The sequence below is a fragment of the Lathamus discolor genome, chromosome 3 (genome assembly GCF_037157495.1).
Source record: "Lathamus discolor isolate bLatDis1 chromosome 3, bLatDis1.hap1, whole genome shotgun sequence".
Lineage (NCBI taxonomy): Eukaryota > Metazoa > Chordata > Aves > Psittaciformes > Psittacidae > Lathamus > Lathamus discolor.
The window spans coordinates 73,428,799-73,443,152 of record NC_088886.1 but is presented as its reverse complement, the minus strand read 5'-3'; the positions used below and the strand labels follow the sequence as shown (position 1 = coordinate 73,443,152).

At 53.5% G+C, this 14,354-nt stretch overlaps 1 protein-coding gene across 1 annotated transcript in view; it reads right to left on the bottom strand.

Moving 5' to 3' along the window:
* Window positions 1–5,807, bottom strand: part of ADARB1 (adenosine deaminase RNA specific B1) — a 59,374-nt gene extending 53,567 nt beyond the window's left edge. Inside the window, exon 1 of the mRNA XM_065669783.1 lies at window positions 5,726–5,807. The gene's annotated coding sequence lies outside the window, so the exon portion shown is untranslated. The remainder of the gene's footprint in view (window positions 1–5,725) is intronic.
* Between the last annotated feature and the right edge of the window lie 8,547 nt (window positions 5,808–14,354).

The window sequence follows — 14,354 nt, the reverse complement described above, 5'->3', positions numbered from 1 at the left end:
TTCAAGGCCAGGTTGGACACAGGGGCTTGGAGCACCCTGCTCTAGTGGAAGGTGTCCCTGCCCGTGGCAGGGGGCTGGAACTGGATGAGCTTTAAGGTCCCTTCACACACAAACCAGGCTGGGATTCTATGATAATCTGAATTTGCAGACTTTATTAATGAAAACATAGGGCTGACCATGCTTTTGAATTAAAGCTCCTACTACGCTCTCCTACTAAAGCCTTCATGTTTTATTACGGACTCAGTACCTGTGCTCAATATTTGAGATGAAAGGTAAAAACTTATTTTGACCCAGAATGAGCTTTTGTAAACAAAAGCTTCCTAAACTCTGCATTGAAAGAAAGAAGTCTCCCCCACCTAATAGTTTCCCAGCAGACTGTGCCCAAACACTGGCGTATAATTAAGCAAGGAAAAAGGCAGTTTAAACTCCAAGACTCACTGGCTAATAAAGATGAGGAGCTGAGTAAATCAACCTAAATAAAAAACAACTTAATTTTAGACATGCTGGATTCTTTCAGCAGAAGCCCTTCAGAACGGCAGAGGGAGGTACTAATTATATTTGCCAATCTCCAAACTTAAACAGATTAAAGTAGGGAAAAAAAGACTTCCAGTTGAGGCTGCCTCACAATCCTATGTAAGAACATCTGAAGGAAACTAACAGAGCACCAAACTCATCACCAAACAATGGAGGTTTCTATTTTCCTTTAAATTCAAGATACGGTATATGCCTCCCGCACTGTCTCTGAATGACAATACTCAGGATACTCAGCTTTTCACCTGGAAGACTCAAATATGGCTCCAAGCCCTCCACTCTGTTAAAATCTCTTTAAAAGAAAGAGAATATAAAAAAAATACATTTTCCCGTTTCAGGAGGCCTCAAAAAGGAAAAGCCTGAGTGACCAAAATGGTCAAGAATATCTGTATAAATACGTTATATTTGTATTGATGCATGCAGGAAAAAGGTGATCCCCAAGCAGACCTGCCTTGTGCATCTCTGCCAGAGAAATCCTGGCCCCAGCGATTACGTGTCACCATTATCAGGACAACCGCAAATACCTTTACAGTGACATCAAAAATACCCACTCATTTCCCTCCCTCTTCATCCCCAAGGGGCAGGGTGAAGGCCTGTACCCAAACCCTTTTGTTTTCTTCTATTACCTACAGCAATGCGGGATTACTCATCAGATCGCTGCTCCCCACTCTCACAAAGGAAGAGTAAAGGAACACTCAGTGTCTACTGGAACTCCTTACGAAACTTGATTTGTCTCCCTACCACAAAGATCCTCTGATGTCTAAGAATACATCTGCATTCAGCCAACAGCTTTGCTTCCAGCAGAGCACTAATTTGAGTTTTCTCCACGCAGATTCCTGTACTCACACATCTTCTCGGCACTTACCTGTGACATCTCTACCCTCTTGTCAAAACTGATGTGTTTTTCAATGTGTTGACAGCGCTTATGCAATGGGAAACTGAGCTCAGAAACACAGGGAGGTAGCAGGAAGCAAGCCTGATTGCACAGCACGGACAGCAGGCTCACTTTAAGAGACAGGAACACAAAGAGACCTAACCCTACAGCGTCAGGGAGGTTTTTCCCCAAGGAAACAAGGCACATCAATAAATTGAAATAAAGCTAAAAATAAAACAAACAGCACAACCCACGAAGATATAAACCCACAACAAAGCACAAAGGCAGAATGTAAAGAGATCCCAATTCCCCTTGCAACCAGATATCCTTGAGAGGATCGCTCCAGAGCATTACTCCAAGACAAGAGTAATATCAGTTATGTGGGTTTCTTCTTTGGTTTTAGTTATTTTCTGGCTACATAGATGTGCTACTGCTTTGGGCAGCTACACACCCCAACACCCATCATCAGAGCCTGCTGATGCTTTCCTCAGGGTTTCAAATTGCAAAACCAAGTATTTCTCAGACCTACCATATAAAAACCATTCACTAATAGGATTGAAATAATGCATTCTGTTGTTAAATGGTAAGAAGGAGCAAAGAAAAACATTCACATTGTATGCAAACGGGAAAGAAACCTGCTTTAAAATGCCATTTCATTAGCTTACATAATCATACACGGAGCTCTTTTTTGCAGTCACACAACGTTTATATTATGAAGGTATTTCCTTTAAAGCCAAGGTACATAAATAACAGCTTCTACTGACAAATACAGTCCAAAACCATAGTTTTACCTTTGTCGCTGAAACTGAAATCAGTCACACAGCAGCTGGATGGACAGAGTTTCAAAGGTGCCAAGCACTTACTGGTTTCAGGAGTAGCAGAAACAGCAAGTGCTGTGTCTGTCTTCATCAGAGCACATCCTCTGGTCCTCAAAGATCAGCGTGAAGATCCTCACCTAACGTGGCCCTGCACCCCCTGAACTGACTTCAGACACAAGAAGCATGACCCTGACAAGCCATGCTCTCTGCTTGCACCTGCAGACAGCCTATTTTAGCCTATTTCAGCTTCTTTAAGCATTGGCTAAAATCCTCCCAGAACACAGAAGCGCCAACATACTCATTCAGCCGATGGAACACTCCTCACCCACCATTGCCATCCCCGAAGTCACAGACAACATCCTGAAAACACAGATACCGAGCTGCTACAAGGGCATGTTATATTCCTGGTCTGACCCAGGGCTCTCCCACACCAGCATTTGCCATCACCCTGTTTAACAGGAAACCTCCATTCCCCTGCAGGATACGTGACCTGGTGACTGCAAACAACTGAAGGCACCAGTATGGGGTATGCGAGTACAGAAGTGAGTTTGCTGGGGAGCAGCAGAGCCTGACCTGGCTGCAGCCCTACACTGCAATGATGTCCTGTCTAAGCCCAGCCATGTAGAAGGTTTTACTCACTTAAGTCAAAACACAGTTGGCATTTAAAAGAGAAAATAAGCACCGTTAGCATATAATAAACAAGATAAAGGCACTCTTACATGCTCACAGCAAGCAAGAGAGCCCTGAAGTCTTAAAGGCATCGCATTTCCATTCCCAAACCACATACAGCCCACAAAATGGCACAAAACTTGCACTGGGGTGAATAAATCTGAACAAGCCCAGAGCAAATATAAAACCGGCCTGAGTTCTGTGAGCACAGTGTGAGCTATGCTATGAGACACCTCCTGCTTCAAATGCTGAGCACAATGTCCTCATACACAAGCAACTCTTCATAAAGCAAGTTCTCCTCCTGCTGGAAAAGAGAAAGGAAGGCTGGAAAGCCTTCCCTTGATCTGAGGAGCCAGTGTTTTCATACACAAGCCATGCCAGAGACCTTGGCCAGCACGTGTGCATGAGGGGTTAGGGCCCACAGCTCATCTGTTACGCTCTGATAAACTGCACGGCAAAACATGAGAGAATTCCTTGCACAATCCTTTTTCTTCACTCCTGAAAGCAGGAATTGTGCATTCATGCTGCAAAGAGGGGGAAGGCATCCCAGAAGGTGACACTGAGCACAGGGTGAGCAAGCAGTGCGACCATAATCACACCCGAGCTGCTCTCTCCTCCTCACACAAAAGCCAAGGACTCACCGGCATGGACAGCATCACCTCTTGCTTGCACCAGTATAAATTTAGCTGAGGGAGCTCTGTGCTGAATTAACGGTGCCTCAGAGCAAAAGTGCACCGTCACCTGTCAGAGCTGAGCACTGCCCATGATTCCAGCAAGGTGGCTGTGCACAGAGCAGGAGTCTCATGGAGAAGACAGGACTCCTTGACCTTGGGCTGCCGGAGGAGCAGTGGGAAGCTGCGCCAGCTCTGAGCAGCAAGGGTTGTACTGAGCTTTTCCCCTGGTCATCCTGCCATAAGGGCCAAGAACCGCATTATTCACTGAAGGGAGAAAGTTAAAACAGAGAAATTGGCAACCCCCCCAAAAGCATCTGTCTTGGCCATCTTTAAAGTAACACCAGTCATTGAAGACATGGCTGTTTATACTATGAGACTCATTACACAGGAGGCCTGCCTATTTATAGAGGTAGATATCACTACAGCTGAGTGCTAGATAAACCCAAACAATTATTGTAAAAGGGCAGTCCATCACTAATTATTCTAAACATCTCCTGCGCACTGGGGGCTGGCCCGCTGCCACTCCCCAGCCAAACGGCTGGCAGAATGATGCTACGACTTCCCTCACGCGACACCGGGGTAACAGATCGCTCTCTGAGTGAGCAGCGTGTCCCTGTGAGCCCGACGAGCGCATCACCCTCTCTGCGTGCCGAAGGGAGACATCAAATGAGAGCAGGATCTTGTTTATGCTCCAGGAAAACAGGAAGTTCTCATTCACCCTTGGAAAAGATGGGGAGATGGAACTTTTAGCAGGGCCTGTTGTGATAGGATGAGGGGTGATGGGTTTAAACTAAAAGAGGGGAGATTCAGATTGGATGCGAGGAAGAAACTGGTTACAGTGAGGGTGGTGAAACCCTGGCACAGGTTGCCCAGAGACGTGGTGGATGCCCCATCCCTGGAGACATTCAAGGCCAAGCTGGATGCGGTTCCGAGCAACCTGATCTAGGGGAAGGTGCCCCTGCTCATTGCAGGGAGTTGGAATAGATGAGCTTTGAAGGCCCCTTCCAACCCAAACTATTCTATGATACCCTGAGGAATAACCATGCTACAAACAGTGGCAAAAGCCCTTGTGCAGCAGCCCCACATTCAGAGCCCTGGGACTCCAACAGCGCAACACAGAAACATCAACTGCATTTTCCTGCTGTTTAGAAGAACCTCCTGGAGATGGGATAAACACAACAAATACAGGGGTTAGGCTCCTGCACGCAGATGTATCTGCCTGAACAACTACATAAAAGCCCAGGCCAAGCGTGTTTCCCGGGACCAGCACGGCTGCAGCTGGCTGCTCGTCGATCCATTATGGATCTATTCTGTGGTTTCACCAGGCTGAGCCTGCTCTCGCACCACTCCTCCCGAGTTTGGAGAGGGACAAGGCAAACACACGGGGCTGTACACAGGCAGCGGGGCTGGACTCAGGCAGCAACAGCCACCCCTCAGCCCGACACCCCTCGGGGGGATCCCAGCGCTCCTCAGTCCTCAAAACCGCGTGTTTTTCCGCAAACCAGACTTTACGGTTTTGCACAAGACGCTGCGGGCACACTTTTGTTCCAGCGCAGCCTTAAACCCACCCGAACCCAGGGGGAAGCAGGAAACCCAACCCCAACAGCAACAGATGGCACGGCACAATAAGGGGGGTTTCGGGGTGTTTAAAGCCGGGGGTGGGGGGGAAGGCGCCGAGGTGAACCCGCATTTCACGCCCGAGCTCCGCTCGCAAGGACGCGCCCGCCTTCCCCACTGCAGAGGGCGGGCGGCGGGGCGGGCGCCAGCCACCGGAGAGGGCACGTCGGCCCCGGCAGCAGCGGAGGGCGGCCAGGCCACCGCGGCGCCGCGACCACCGGCCCCGCTGCCCGCCCCAGGGCAGCGCACCCCGGGCAGGGCACGGGCCGGGCCAAACTTCCCGCCGCGCCGGCACCCCCCTCAAAATGGCTTCGTCGCCGCCGCCTCGGCCCCTCGGCCGGGTCACCCCGCCCGGGAGCCCGCAGGGCACAGCCGGGCCCCGCCGCTGCGCTGCGCCCCTTCGCACCCGCCGGGCGGCACCGCCAGCCCCTCCGCCATCAACAGGTGCGGGGCGGCCGCCGCCACCGGCACCGGCACCTGCCGCCCCGTCAGGACCTGGACAGGTCCCGCGGGGCGCTCCCGCCGCCCTACCCGCACCTCACCTCGCCCGGTGCCGCGCCGCTGCCCGGGCCCCGCCGCCGCCACCGCCGCCGCCGCTCCGCCATCCGCAGCCCCGGCCGAGCCGAGCCCCGAGCCGCGGCCCCCGCTGCGCCGCCGACACCGGCTCCCGAGCGCGCCTGCGCGCCACCGGCCCCCGTGCGCGCCCCCGACGACGCGCAGGCCGCGCCTGGCCCGCCGGCCGCGCGCGGGGCTGGGCGGGGCCGCGGCAGCACTGCCCTTCTCATTGGCGGGGAGAAGGAGGGGCGGGGCGGGGCCGGCAGCGGGAGCGCGGCCCGGATAGGCTGCCTGGGGAGAGGCGGCCGCTGATTGGGAGGGGCGGGCGGGGGAGGAGAGCGGCTGGGCCTGGGGCAGAGCCTGGGGCGTGGAGCAGGGATGGGGATGGGGATGGGGATGGGGATGGGGATGGGGATGGGGATGGGGATGGGGATAAGGATAAGGATAAGGATAAGGATAAGGATAGGGATAGGGATAGGGATAGGGATAGGGATAGGGATAGGGGCAGGGGCAGGGGCAGGGATAGGGATAGGGATAGGGGCTCGGGTCTGGCCGCTTTACCCCCATCTGCTTCTGAACCAAGCCGGCTCCATGGGGTGCTGTGCTCGGTGGCCGCACCCTCCCATGCAGTGTGGTGGGTACCAGGACCAGCCTCCGCAAGGGTCTGATGCTGGGCACAGCTCCTCAGCCAGGCCAGGGCCACCTTGCTGTCACCTGCTGCTGGGGCCTGGCTCATACGGCCTGGGGAGCCCAGTGGCACAAACCAGACTTGTGGGGCTGCAAGCGAGATGCCCATTGCAAATACTTAAAGCAGGAACCAAAATACAGCTGAAGTGATTAAAGCGGCTTAAGAAGTGTTAAAACAGTCCCACAGGGACACTGTAACGTGCAGGAGATGCCTACTTGCAGCACTGTTTGAGGACACACCAAGACATTCATCGTGTTCAGCATATAAGCTGCTGAGGAGCTTTTGTCCCTTTGGCTTTGCATTTTAGACCTGAATGTCTTCAATTTATCTTTCGTAATAGTCACTTTTTGCCATGAGGTGCAGAAATGCTAACATTGGTTCAAAAGAGAGAAGGAAAAATGGTTCCCTGTGTCCTCCATGTCCTCAGAGCCAGGAGGACCCAAGGATGGAGACTCTGCCTGTGTCTGAGTGTGTCCCACCATGCCAAGATGAGAAGGCCAGTATTTTCCACTAGCAGCAAAGCTCACCAGTGCTTCTGCTGCGTGTATCTCACAGCTCACGGTGTAAATTAAGGCTTCAACCTAGAACAGAGGACACAAAAAGGCTTCAATAATCACTTTATAGCCCGTCTCTCACATGGTCTGGCCGTGGCAGCAGGCTGAGAGCAAAGGCGTGCAGTCACCTGGGGAGCAGGTTTCCGAGCAAGGGCTTGCATTTTGCTCTTGGCATCTGCAGGTCTCAAAGGCAGCTCAGCCTGTGGGATGCAGCAGGACACAGCAGGATACCGCACCGGCCTCGCTCTGCGTGGCCACGATCACTCCTCTGTCCTTCGGAGCACTTCATCATGTCCCAGAATCTCATTCCCAGCCACAGCTGACCACAGACATTGACTGGTCAAGCACAAGTCTACCTTTCCCAGCTTTCTGTCCTTTTGAGGTTACCCAGTGAACACACAGAGTTATTAAATAAACCAGCAGCTGATTTAATTTGCCCTCGGGTAATATGTTTCGCTCTAAGAAGCCACATTAAACATTATACACTGCAGCCTATTTGCCTGGAGCACAGGGATAGGCAATCACCCATCACACATCACCCATCCTGAGACACCCTCAGTCCCAGCTGCACATCATGGGAGGACTCAGGGTGGAGGTGGATCCAGCCACAAAAGCTCCATCCCCAGGAGCAAAGGGCAAGCTGGTAGATTCAGCTGCACCATCATGAAAGCTGTGCTCTTCATGGTGAGGAGGTAATGGCTGTTCTGCACTCGGGTATTTCTGGTGAGAAAGGCAAGGTGTTAAATGTGAAGTCAGTGAAAGGCAGAGTAAGTGCTGGAAACATCTTCAGAAGGGCTCGAGTAGCTCTCATATGGCTGAGAGAGCTGGGCTGGGTCAGCCTGGAGAAGAGAAGGCTCCTGAAGGGGAGACCTCAGAGCAGCTCCAGTGCCTAAAGGGGCTACAGGAAACCTGGAGAGGGGCTTTGGACAAGGGCCTGTAGGGACAGGCCAAGGGGACTGGCTTTAACCTGCCAGAACAGGGGAGACTGAGATGAGCTCTTAGGCAGAAGCTCTTCCCTGTGAGGGTGCTGAGGCGCTGGCACAGGGTGCCCAGAGAAGCTGTGGCTGCCCCATCCCTGGCAGTGTTCAAGGCCAGGTTGGACACAGGGGCTTGGAGCCCTGCTCTAGTGGAAGGTGTCCCTGCCCGTGACAGGGGTTGGAACTGGATGAGCTTTAAGGTCCCTTCCAACCCAAACCAGTCTGGGACTGATCCTCCAGGGGCTCAGTGGGACACAGGACCATGGGGAGCACCAGCCCCAGGATTCTCTGCAATGGGTCAAACCAGACCGAAGATACAGAGAGTACCAGGGGTACCAAGAGGAGCTGGAGCAGCTCCCCCATCCCACCTCCCTGCCCAAGCAGAGATGCGTTTCTCCACCCACAGTTAATAAAACCAGTTTGACCATGGATGAGCTCAAAGTCCCTGCCTGTTGTTGGCTCACACAAGCAGAATGCAGGCACCACTGACCTTTGCATGCAGGAGAGGAATACCCAGCACTGCAGCAGCCAATGGTGAAGCAAATGTGCCAGGAAGCGAGGTGGGGAAACTATTCCTGATGTCCTGATGTCCATCCTGCTGTGGCTGCCCACAGACCTACGGGTGGCTACCAGAAAAGGAAACTTTTCCTTAAAGCAATTAGGATCCAAAAGGGAATTTAAGGACATAAAAGATAAAATATTTAAAGAAAGCCAAAGAGTTTTCTAAGGCTTCAACCCACAGATGTGCCAGTGGGAAGCGCCTCTGGCATCTCCCATCCATCCCACAGCGGGGTGTGCCCAGCCATGGCAGGGGCCTTGCGTAGACACCAATCAGACAAACCCTATACACGTTGCTGCAGCAACCACCTCGGTATTGTTTAAACCTGGTGCTGAGAACTTGGCGTGCTTTCCCTAGAGCACTCATGTCACTGTCACACAGGCTCCCACGTGGCTTCTGCCCTCTCCCCATTCACTCCCGGCAGGGTACGGACCCATAGGGATGTTCAATGGGAGGGTGCAGAGGACCGGCACAAAAGCCCGTGCTGGAAACACCCATCTATTTTTATCCTTCCTCCCTCCCAGAGACAATCCTGCGCCTCTGCCCTGCCCGCGGTGGGCAGCTCCTGCCTGGCAAAGCCTTCGCCTCTGGAAACGCCTGTCTGCGTCTCTTTATCCTGGTTTGTTTTCGGCTCCGGGCATTCAACGCCAGCTACTCCTTCTTTTCCTCCCCCCTGAAGATTAGCAGTGAAGCCAGCGAGAACACAGCTGCGCTCCTCAGTTCCACGTCTACATCACGGATCAAAGCGGCTGTGTCCTCACAGGATGTCGGGGAAACCACTGCTGGAGCTGGGGCCGGACAAGGCTGACAGGCATCACTGATGAAGATCACAGCAGAGCCACGGGCTGGAGAAGGCTGAGAGGTGCTGGCCCCCCAGGATAGCCAGAAACGCAGGCAGAGACATCCCCTTTGCACAAGGGACCATGCGGGGGTCTCTGCCAGCTCCAGCCCTGAACTGGAGAGAGGAAAATCACTGCTGGGGTGACAAGGACTCACGTTGGGCAAACGGGGCGGGAGTGAGGGTGTCCTCAAGGTCCTTACCCACTTCCATGGCCAGCCCGACTCCACTGCGCATCAGCTTCCCAGTGGCTCCCTGAGCAGCGCTGGGCTGTGACACAGTTGCTGGTGTTTATGAAACATCACATTTTTCCAAACCATTTGCTCCTTTTCTTCCTCATTTTCATCCAAATCTTGTGTTGGCATTTTCGTGGTAAATTAATGAAATTACGGCTTTTTAACACTGACATTTTCATCAAAGCCCTGGGAAACTGGAAATCCTCGGCTGTTTGTAAGGCCAAGCACAGCGTGTTCCAAGCACCACAAACCAAAAGCAGCTTTCCCACACTGGGGCAGTTTGATTTGCAAACTGGACTCACTCCTTGAGGCCCCCACAGCCCAGGACATGTTTGAGCTCAGTTAGCCCCAGCGGGAGCAGGGCTGTGCCTGGCACAAGGCTGATGCTCCCACACCATTCCCCAGCCATGGCTAATGTGCCACCAGTGTCACCAGTGTGCCTTGTGTAGCACTGGAGGTCCCTGGGGGCTGTGGGGTTTAAGAGCTGAGGTGACTGTGGGCTCGCCACAGCCGCAGACTGCAGAAATGAGCCATCTTCCCACAAGTGTTGCTGTGATTTCAGGGAATTGTGTCTTGCAATCCTGCCCTGCTGCCATGTCTGACCTCCAGCTGAAACCTCCTGCTGCCTTTCATGGCCCTGCATGTGCCCTCCATGTCATGTGCTGCCATCTCCTGATTGCGACTTGCCCATGAGCAATGAGATTCAGATAAGCTCTTAGGCAGAAGCTCTTCCCTGTGAGGGTGCTGAGGCGCTGGCACAGAGTGCCCAGAGAAGCTGTGGCTGCCCCATCCCTGGCAGTGTTCAAGGCCAGGTTGGACACAGGGGCTTGGAGCACCCTGCTCTAGTGGAAGGTGTCCCTGCCCGTGGCAGGGGTTGGAACTGGATGAGCTCTAAGGTCCCTGTCAATCCAAACCAGGCTGGGATTCATCCAGACCTGCAGGACATGGTGGATCCGCTGCCGGCCCTATCACCTCCTCCATCCCATCCGTGCCACCAACCCAACAGAAACTGCATCCCCAGACAGCCCTAAGTAGCAGATCCAAGCTTGGGAGTTTCCCCTCACTGCTGCCATGTGATCCTTGATGGAGCAGCAGCCAGCTCTGGGGAACCTGCTTCCAAAGTGACGCAGCAAAAGGAGGATGTTTAACCCAGACCGTGCAATGGGTGGCCAGCTCTCTGTCCTATGGAAGCACAACAGCATCCTCACCAGGGCAGTGCGTGCCTGCCTGCAGGAGCACACATGGGAAGCATGGTTGCCATCCCCGCTCTGATTATTCACACCCGCCATGGCCCCAGCTTGGCTGCTGAGGTTTCCATGCAGTGCAGGTATCAAACTGGTTTGGGGTAATTGGCATTGGCTGCCAAGACCCAGCTCCTACTTCACACCACGTGTGTGCCTGCGTTGCCTTGTTCCTACGGGACCGATGTTACACATGTGCAAGTGGCAGTACGCAACAGAGCTGCTTTGTGGATGGTCTGGAACCTGGATTTCCAAGGCCAGAGCATGATTCAATGCAGTCTGGCAGCTCCATTGCGGTCACCTGCTTGTGCAGCCCCTTGGCCAATGCTGAGATGCAGACCTGTGCTTACGCCATGCCCCAAACAGGGTCTGCAGGCAGGGTGGTGCTGCCGGACCAGCACATACCCCTGAGCACCCGAATTGGGTGCTGGCTGCTGGACCAAGTGGAGCATCCTTCCTGTCGTCACAGAATCACAGAACCAGCCAGGTTGGAAAAGCCCTTTAAGCCCATCCAGTCCAATCACTCCCCAGCACTGCCGAGGCCACCACTGACCCATGGCACTGAGGCCTCGTCTCCACGGTGTGTGAGCACTTGCAGGGACGGTGACTGCAGCCCTGCCCTGGGCAGCCTGTTCCAATGCCTGAGCACCCTCTGGGGCAGGAATTGTTCCTCAGCTCCATCTAAACCTGCCCTGGTGCAGCTTGAGGCCGCTTCCTCTTGTCCCATCCCTTTTTCTTTGGGAGCAGAGACTGACCCCACCTTGCTACAACCATCAACAGCTTTATAAGAGTTAAGCGCGGTTCCCACCTCCCCACTCCCAAACCACTGAACGGGCTCAGGACACCGGTGGTGGCTGCTTCACGCAGTGGAGTGTTGTTGAATTCCTTGCTGTTGAGCAGAGATTAACGGATCCAGGTTGGCTGTAAACACACTCAGATGAAATACATCCAGAAGAGCTGCAAACACTCACGTCTCCTTGGCCTGGCACCGCTCTTCCAGCCCCATCTCTGGGCCGTGGCGCCACTGACGCACTCATAAACCCATCAAACTCCGTCCAGGCTCCGGGAAGCATGGATCCACTGCAGCCCCATCCCAGTACCTGCTAAAGCTGGGAAAACATCTGCATGTTCAAATAAAGATGAGGTTTTCAGTCTGTCCCCATAGCACCTTCTGCCGTCCATCTCTCCGTGAGCGTGGGTCAAAGGGGCATGAGTGCTGGGGCTGGTATCGCTTCCTCCATCTCCTTCCCCTGGGAGGATATCCTGGCATCATCTGCCTTCACCTACCGGGGCCCTGACATTTGTTCCCTTCCCAGTAGCTTCCTGTTCGGGATATTCCTTTGTCTCGGCTTCCTCTCCTACTTGTGCCACTGAAACTAAGGCGACTGCCCTGGGAACACGCAGTGAACGAGGTGTTGCACGCTGCTCTTTGTGCTGCCAGCATCCTCCACAGCACACTGCATCCCACACGCTCATGGGGCCGCCCAGCAAACAGCTACAGCAGCCTCACAGATGCCTACAGATGCCTCACAGACACCTTGCTCTCCATCTCCCAGGCTGCAGCTTGCTTGATTGCAAGGAGAATCCACACTAGATTAAACCACAGGAATCACAGAACCATGGAATGGTTTGGGGTAGAAAGGACCTTAAAGCCCATCCAGTCCCAACCCCCTGCCACGGGCAGGGACACCTTCCACTAGAGCAGGGTGCTCCAAACCTTCTTTTGTCCTTTATCTACAGCATGGGTACATGTGAAACTAACCCAAGCCCTGTTCCTGCAGCCATAGCAGGAACCTCAGCACATACAACTGCATGCAAATCTGAGCTGCTCCCTGGCTTTGGGAGGAGATGGGATCAGGCACCAGCAACTCCTCCTTTCACCCAGGGCTGCACAATGTGAATCAACAGCTCACTGAGCCTTTGCCCCAGAGCCCAAACCCTCACATCACTGCCCTGAAGCAATGGTTTCATCACAGCCTGTTTGTGGCACCCTTTGTCTGCTGCTTCCACTGCCCTTGGTGGCGGCCCTGCCATCACCTTGCTATGTCCTGGGTGTGCAGGGAGGGGTAGGATGGGGCAGACTCTCTTGACAGAGTCAGTCCTGCTCTTTGCTCCCTGACCTTCCAGCAGCTCCTAATCCCAGGAGGCCTCCACCTCTCACCCCACAGCAGCTCACTTTCTTTAAGAGCTTTGGGGCATTCTTTAAGTGCTTAAGAGCATTGCCACATGCTGGCTGGAAATCCACATCAAGCCTGGTTAATTGGATCACCTTTATCTCCATGCTTACCATTTGCCTGCAAGGAAAAACCATGCCCTGCAATGCTAACGCTTCCCAACTACTGCACAGTGGTAACCATCCGGGTGTCTGCTGAACCTCTCTGAACCATGGCTTGCTTCAACGGGAAGTGTTAAACCTGGCTTTGTGTTGAGCAATTTAATCCTGTTCAGCCATCACCCCTTGGGAGCTGTGATCCAGGATGGAAGCAGCATCTCCTCAGTGAGGCACCAGGGAGCTGGACACCAGCAGCTTGGCCATAGGCAGATGCTTGACCATGAAACCAGTTTTCATGAAGCCTCTGGGATGTCCCTCCTGCCCTTGTCGTGCACAGGGGTGAAAGCAGGCACATGAGCAGTGCTGGTTCTGGTGCATAGCAGTGATCAGGGCTGGGCTTCCCATGTGAAAAAGCACTGCCGCCATCCACAAAGGGAAAGTAAGTGAGGTGTTGAAGTAAGCTACAGTTCCTAAGCACAAACTGATGTAACGTTAGACCTATGGTAAAAAGAAACAAAGATTTGAGGGCGATATGATTTACAGATGGCAGAAAAATACATTAAATGCTAAAGGAAGTCGATCCAAAACCATGCAAAAATGAAGGGTTGCCTTTAGGTCCCTGAAGCTGGTCCCAGAGCAGCCAGGGTTGCGATGTTCAGCTCTGTGGTCCAGACACCTCACTGGGTGCAGAAGCTCCAGCAACCCAAACTGAGACCAGCATCTAGAGTGATGCTGCTGATGGGGCTCTGCTGTCCAAGCAGCAGGGCTGGGAGCTCTGTGGTGGCCTTTGTCCTTCACCAAGTTGACTGATTCCTTATGAAGAAGCTGTTAAAGAGTGCGAACACAGAGGAGCCTTGTCAGGAGCATCGTTAAGATTTAGACCTTTGCATCCGAGCGCTCCGGGATTTTCCAGATCACTTGCTTCCAAGCAGGGTGCATAAAATATAATCGCAGGGTTTCTCTCTGCTCTAACGATCGGCATTTCGTGCCAGACAGGGTGTGTTGGTGACCCTGTGTGAACCCACTGTGATTTGTACATGAACTGCTCCCATTACCATACAGGGCTGCCGGGATCTGCTCAGTGCGGCTCATCAGCCTCATCCCACCTGCTGCAGTGGTGGGATCCAGATGCTGAATGGGCAGAAGTGTCTGTGGCAGAGGGCTGGAGCAGCTCTGCTCTGGAGCCTAAAGGGTCTCCAGGAAAGCTGGAGAGGGGCTTTGGACAAGGGCCTGTAGGGACAGGACAAGGGG